Consider the following 6,601-nt stretch of genomic DNA (forward strand, 5'->3'; position numbering starts at 1 on the left):
TTCTGGGGGGAAATCAATAGTTCAAACAAAGCTGTTTTGCAACCAAAACAGCAGATTTCTGTTTTGTCTGTCTTTTACTTCTACACACTATAGTGTTATTTAGCAATATAACGTAAAACTTCCTACTGCAAGTCAATATCACAACTATCAATACTTTAATAAGCCAGAGAGTCATAATTCCAAATTCCATTTTGGAAATCACTTGAAGTTGTTTCGATAAATTATTTCCCCTAGAAACCAAATTTTCCTGACCTGCTGGCAATTATTGCACTAAGGTAGAAAGGGTTAGGCTGGACCAGAGGGATTTGCTATCTTGCACTTCGATCTTGGCAAAGATCTATACTATAAGCAGTTTCTCAGAAATTTCTCAAGAGATGTCAGCTAAGCATGCCAGAGGCTAACCTCTTCTTTTGTGATTTGTGACTTGTATTTGCCTGATTTCACACTTAATCCATAGTGTAGACTGTCAAATGGATGTTATAACTCAGAATTAGCAATCTAATGTGTGAAGATTGATTGGAAAAGCCTAGAGATCAATTTAAGGTAACACACACATGAAAGTTGAAGCTTAATTTTCAGAATGAGTCCAGATATAGCTCAGCAAAGTATAGTTTTAGTCCTATTTTTTCATTAACAAGAAGTATCTTGTCATATTCATAGCTAGCTCTTTGGCCTACTTATGCCCATATATTTACCACTTGCAAAAGGAACATGTATTTTCGGTATCTTACAATTGTTGGGCTTTCATAAGCAATACTATATTTTAAATCCCTCATGGCTTCAAAGACTAATAAGGCTATCTACAGTCTAAATGATGACGAAGCAAAATTCCTTCCCTTCCTAAACTAAATTTCCCCCTTTGATTCCAGTCCTGTAAGAGGATGAGCACCTCCACAAAGCCACTGGGAGCTGAGCATTCAGATGATTGGGTCCCTTCTTCTCCAAATGCACTCACTGCTCAACAATAGATACAGCAACTGTAAAATAAATAAATAAATCAACCTGTATCTACAGTTGTTCTCATTCAAAGTGTTTTATGTTACTTATTATAGTCCAGAAATTATTAGCAACTGCCACAGAGGATATTCCAAAAGGTGTGTGTGTGTGTGTGTGTGTGTGTGTGTGTGTGTGTGTGTGTGTGTGTGTGTGTGTGTGTGTGTGTGTGTGTGTGTGTGTGAGAGAGAGAGAGAGAGAGAGAGAGAGAGAGACTTTTTTCTTATTTCCACAAGAATCTATGACTTTCTTTTGCAGCTCAAAGGTGTGTGGGGCTTGCAACAACAGAGTTTATATGTAAAGGTCAGCTAACGTGTTTCACATTTTCCACCTAATCCTTACGGTCTTATCTGCCGCTATCTTCAATATTTGCTAAACTGGGAGTTTAAAAAATAGTGAAGAAGGTTAAAATGATTGATAATCTGCATTCTCATGAGTTTCACTATAGCATCCACGCACTTCAGTTCAAATATAAGGTGAAACATGACAACTACTATGTAGAAATTGATTTTTTAAATACTAGTTGGAAATGTCATTTATCAAATAAAGCAGTGTCTCATAACTCAATGTCCACTTATGCGCCTTGAGTGACAATAGCTTATTAACATCACAGCTCAGAAAGAACGAGCGTTCTCCTGTAGCTTGCTTGGTAGAAGCTTAATGTTTATTATGAGTTTAAAGAATATTTTTTAACATTTGGAAATTCTGCAATATTTTTATATCAAAAGATGCTCCTCCCTTCCCATTGTTATCTTTGTTATAATCAGTTTGTCTTTAAACTACATGTATTAAAAAAAAGGATCCAAGTTCTATAGTAGCTATAATCAGGGCCGGTGCTACCATTAAGGCAAAGTAGGCGGTTGCCTATGGCACTAAGATTTGGGGGCGCCAAAAAGTGGTGCCCCCAATTTTTTTTTTACAGCGTTCCTGGGCTGGGCTGCTGGCGGCGTGCTGACATGTGCGGCTCAGACTCCCTCTCCCAGCGCAGCGGCCGCTCCATGCAATTATTGCCATTGCCAGCGGGGGCGCCGGCAGCTGGGCAGAGCTCTGCAGCTCCGCTTAGCGCTCACGTGGCACGAGCCCGGCGACGGGCGCGACAGCAGGGCTTCGCACAAGGAAACGGGTGGCTGCCTCCTGCCTCAGCCTCCACAGTCAGCCCCAGCAGGGGGCACGGAGAACAAAAGAGCTTCAGGCGGCAGTCTGGTGGAGGAAGAAAGAGGACCCCAACACCCGTGCGTTGGGCAAGGTAAGCGCTTCCCCACAGCTCGACCTCGGGCGCCTGTGCTCCTGCTCCCCTTGGTCCGTGGCTGGTCCGTGCTCCTGCTCTCCTTGTGCGTGGGCGGCTGGAGAGGATGGCAGCCTGCAGAGCTGAGCTGCCCCAGTGCCCCCCTCTCCCTGCCCCAGCCTCTCTCATGCCCGGTATCTGGGTTTTAAGCCCTGCTGCTGTGTTATGCCTGCAACAGGCAGGCCTAAGCCTGTGAGTGACCCCCATAGCAGCTGCCCGAAGAAGTGCTTGGGGGAATCACGCAGAAGGAGCGTGATATTTGTTTGAGTTCTCTCCTCATGGAGGCTGCGCTCCACTTGGCGCAGGACTGCAGTCTCAGCAGGACTCTAGGCCCAGCACCTCGCCTCGGTTTGTAGACTTGTAGTGCACCCCTGTCACCAGGCTCAGTCTGGCACCGCTACCCCTCACCAGTGCCCAAGAAGCAGTCAAAAAAGTTGGATGGACTGGTTAGGTTAGGTTAGGTTAGTTGTCATGCTGTTGCTTGGCCAGTGTAGAGACCACAGAATGCATAATATTCCTCTATGATGTTCTGTCCTGAACAAAATTGGCATGTTATGAGGTAGTGCCTGTGAGGGACAGGTGTCTGTTTATGTCATCCAGCCATCATGTCTTAGGTCTTCTGGGGCGTGGGGGCTTTTCCATCCTGTTTTCATTGGATCAAAGTCAAAGATTATTCTCACAGGGAAGTTAGTAGGCATTTAGAGCAGATGTGCATACCGCCACAGAGAGCACTTGGCAACCATTTGAGAGTGTGTGACCTATTTAGTTAGAAAATGGAACTTTTCATTCAAATTGAGTTTGTACCATTTGATGTTTTTAATCATTTGGAGGTGCATGGCTGGTTGGACAGAATGGATTCTGCAGCACTCCCAGTCAGATTTTGATATGAAGGAAGGAAGTATACGTGACTAAAAAGGGTGTATTTCTGATTACAATCAACATTGCTTAATTTTAAGGGAAAGTCATCTTGATCTCTTAATTAATATTTACGTCAAACAGTTGATGAAATTCAAATAGTGACTTATAGTAAGTGACATGTATTCTCTATCCTTTACTTTTAATAGTGAACAAGAAAAAGAACTGATAGGAATAAAATTTCATTTTTTTTCGTTTTCAGTTGATGCAGCCTCATGGCAGATAAAAAAAAATTGTCTGGGGCACAATTTCGTAAGCAGAAGGCTGATAAGCAAAAAGAAGAAAGAAAGAAAGAAGGTTCATTTCTGAAATATCTCCATCCACTGGCCAGAGATGAAGGTAGTTCAATGCCAAAGGATCAAGCAGAGATGGAGGTGGGGATGAGAGTTTCACAAGTTGAAGAAGAGTTTGAAGAACATAATCTGAATATTGAAGACGAATCAAATGAGACACGCGAGGATCAAAACTTGGAAGACCGTGAAAGCTAAAATGTCACTCGTTTGAATTTGAGCTTTAGTGATCCTGCTACTTGGGCCAAATGCGATGATCAAGTCCGACAAATTCTGGTGGAACATAGTCCGGAACAAGTTCAGCAGTTCGATTTTCCCAAAGATAGTAAGCAAAGAAAATTCTCGACAATTCATTACAAACGTAGACTTGTTAATGGAGAAGAAATGCACCGTCAGTGGCTGCAGTATTCCACAACAAGTGATTCTGCCTTTTGCTTCTGCTACAAGTTGTTTGGCAGTAGTACTATTGGCACATCATCTCTTTCTGAAAAAGGCTCAAGGGATTGGAAAAACATGTCTGCAATTATTTCACGGCACGAGAAAAGCAGTGAACATTTGGACGAATGTTCAAACATGGAAGGAACTTGAACTGCGATTGAAATACAAGAGAACAATTGATGAAGAACATTTGCGCTTGATTAAGCAAGAAGAAAAGTATTGGCAGCAAATACTAAAACGTCTGATTGCTTTGGTCAGAATTCTTGGTATGCAAAACCTGGCCTTTCGGGGAACACATGAAAAAATGGGAACTTCCTCAAATTTGTCAAATATCTAGCTTTGTTTGACCCGCTTATGGATGAGCATCTTTGCAGGATTAAGGACCAGGAGATGCATGTACATTACTTAGGGAAAGACATACAGAATGAGCTTATTCAGCTTCTATCCAATGCCATCAAACAAAAAATCCTAGCATCTGCTCGTGCTGCAAAATACTTTTCGATCATTCTAGATTGTACACCAGATGCAGGTCACGTTGAACAAATGACCATGATCATTGAGTTTGTGGATAGGCCTACTTCAGAGACCGAGAATGAGACTGAATCAGTGTGCATAAAGGAACACTTCTTGGGATTTGTGTCGCTTACGGAGACAACTGGAGCTGGTATGACAGAAACTATTCTATACTAATGTCACTGCCTATAGAAAACTTGTGTGGTCAAGGCTATGACAATGGGAGCAATATGAAAGGGAAAGAAAATGGTGTCCAGCAAAGAATTTTGGATATTAATCCAGGAGCCTTTTTCATTCCTTGCAGTGCAAGTTCATTGAATTTGGTTGTTAATGATGCTGCAAAGTGTTGCTTGGAGGCAACCGCCTTCTTTGATTTAGTTCAATGTGTGTGTGTGTATTTCTCAGCTTCTACACATCGCTGGGAAGTTCTAACACGCCACATATTTAATCTCACAGTTAAACCATTGAGTGAAACAAGATGGGAAAGTCAAATCGATGCCTTGAAACCTCTTCGCTATCAGCTTGGTGACATGTATGATGCTCTGATAGACATCTATGAAGACACTACTCTAACAGGATCATCTGGCAATACGTCACGAGTTGATGCAAAGGCTCTTACAAAAGCCATTTCTAGTTTCAAGTTTCTTGTTTCTCTTGTTTTGTGGTATGACATATTGTTTGAGATCAACATGACTAGCAAACAACTTCAGGCAAAAGAATTCGACATATGTGATGCCATTAATCAACTTGGAGAAACCAAGAAGTTTCTTGTGGGCCGCAGAAGTGACACAGCCTTTGAGAAAACATTGGTAGATGCAGGTGAACTTGCGGAGGAGTTGGATGTACCAGCACTTTTTGAACCAGATCCAATCCATATTAGAAAGAAGAGGAAGCAGTTCACATATGAAGCAGATGACGAACCTATTTATAATCCGAAAGAAAAATTCAAAGTGAACTTTTACTTTGCAGTCATTGACACAGCAATACATTCGTTTGAAGAAAGATTCACATTGATGCAGCAAATTAGTTCAGTATTTGGCTTCATATATGATGTTCACAGTTTGCAAAATAAAACACCAAAGCAAATTATGGAACATTGCTTGAATCTGGAGCAAGCTTTGCAACATGGTGAATCCAAAGATATTGATGCCTTTGAATTGTGCAGCAAATTGCACGCTATTGCAAGACGAGTCCAAAGGAGTTGATCACCGCAAGATGTATTGAACTTCATATGGAAAAATAAGCTGACAGATAGTGTCCCTAACACAGTTATTGCTCTTCACATCCTCTTGACTCTCCCAGTTTCTGTGGCCAGTGGTGAGCGAAGCTTCTCGAAACTCAAGTTGATAAAAACATATATGCGAACATCTATGTTGCAATAAAGACTTGTTGGGCTATCTATCTTGTCAATAGAACATGACATTGCTCACAGCATTGACTTGGAGGAACTTGTTTCTAAATTTGCTAAACTTAAAGTGCGGAAACATAAATTCTAAATTATAACATGTTACTCTGTGACAGTGTATTGTGTATAATGTATGTGATTTATTTTGGGGGGGGGGGGGGGGCAAGGTGGAAGTTTCGCCTAGGGTGCAAAATATCCTTGCACTGGCCCTGGCTATAATGGCAAGGAACAGAAGTAATTCATATGAATCAGGAAAGAAAAGAAAGTCTATCTTTGTTGTGATCTACTGATTATTTAACAGGACTGGGAATCAGGACTCAAAGGTCTCAGCCCTAGACAAAAGACTTTGCTAAACTGGGATTAACACTAAACTTGTATCAATAACATAAGAAAAATAATCCAAACCTTTCAGATCAATAGATGAGCCAGAGCTGCGAAATTCAGATCCAGAGTTTGAAAACTCCCAAATGGCAGGAGTGTTTGGTTCCAGAGTTTTGGTTTAGCCAGTCGTAGAGAATGGAACCATCCATTATAGTTTGAATCTGTGATCTAGCACCCCTCCCCTACAAAAGTTCAGTGATGCTCAGATCAAATGGCCTGGCTTGGACCTATCTCTAATTAGAGTTATAACTTCTTTAAAAATAAAACATTTGAAATCCAAAAACACTCTAAGTTAAGATCGCCCTAAAACGAGTAAAGGCCTGAACATTGGAAATGCAGAGTTATGGGGCCAGATCCTCAGCTGGTGTAAATTGGCCTAGT

General features: G+C 41.4%; 1 pseudogene; it reads left to right on the plus strand.

Moving 5' to 3' along the window:
- Nucleotides 1–3,736: 3,736 nt before the first annotated feature.
- On the plus strand, nucleotides 3,737–5,639 carry LOC135876180 (uncharacterized; annotated as a pseudogene).
- Nucleotides 5,640–6,601: the final 962 nt, after the last annotated feature.

This window comes from Emys orbicularis, chromosome 3 (genome assembly GCF_028017835.1).
Source record: "Emys orbicularis isolate rEmyOrb1 chromosome 3, rEmyOrb1.hap1, whole genome shotgun sequence".
NCBI lineage: Eukaryota > Metazoa > Chordata > Testudines > Emydidae > Emys > Emys orbicularis.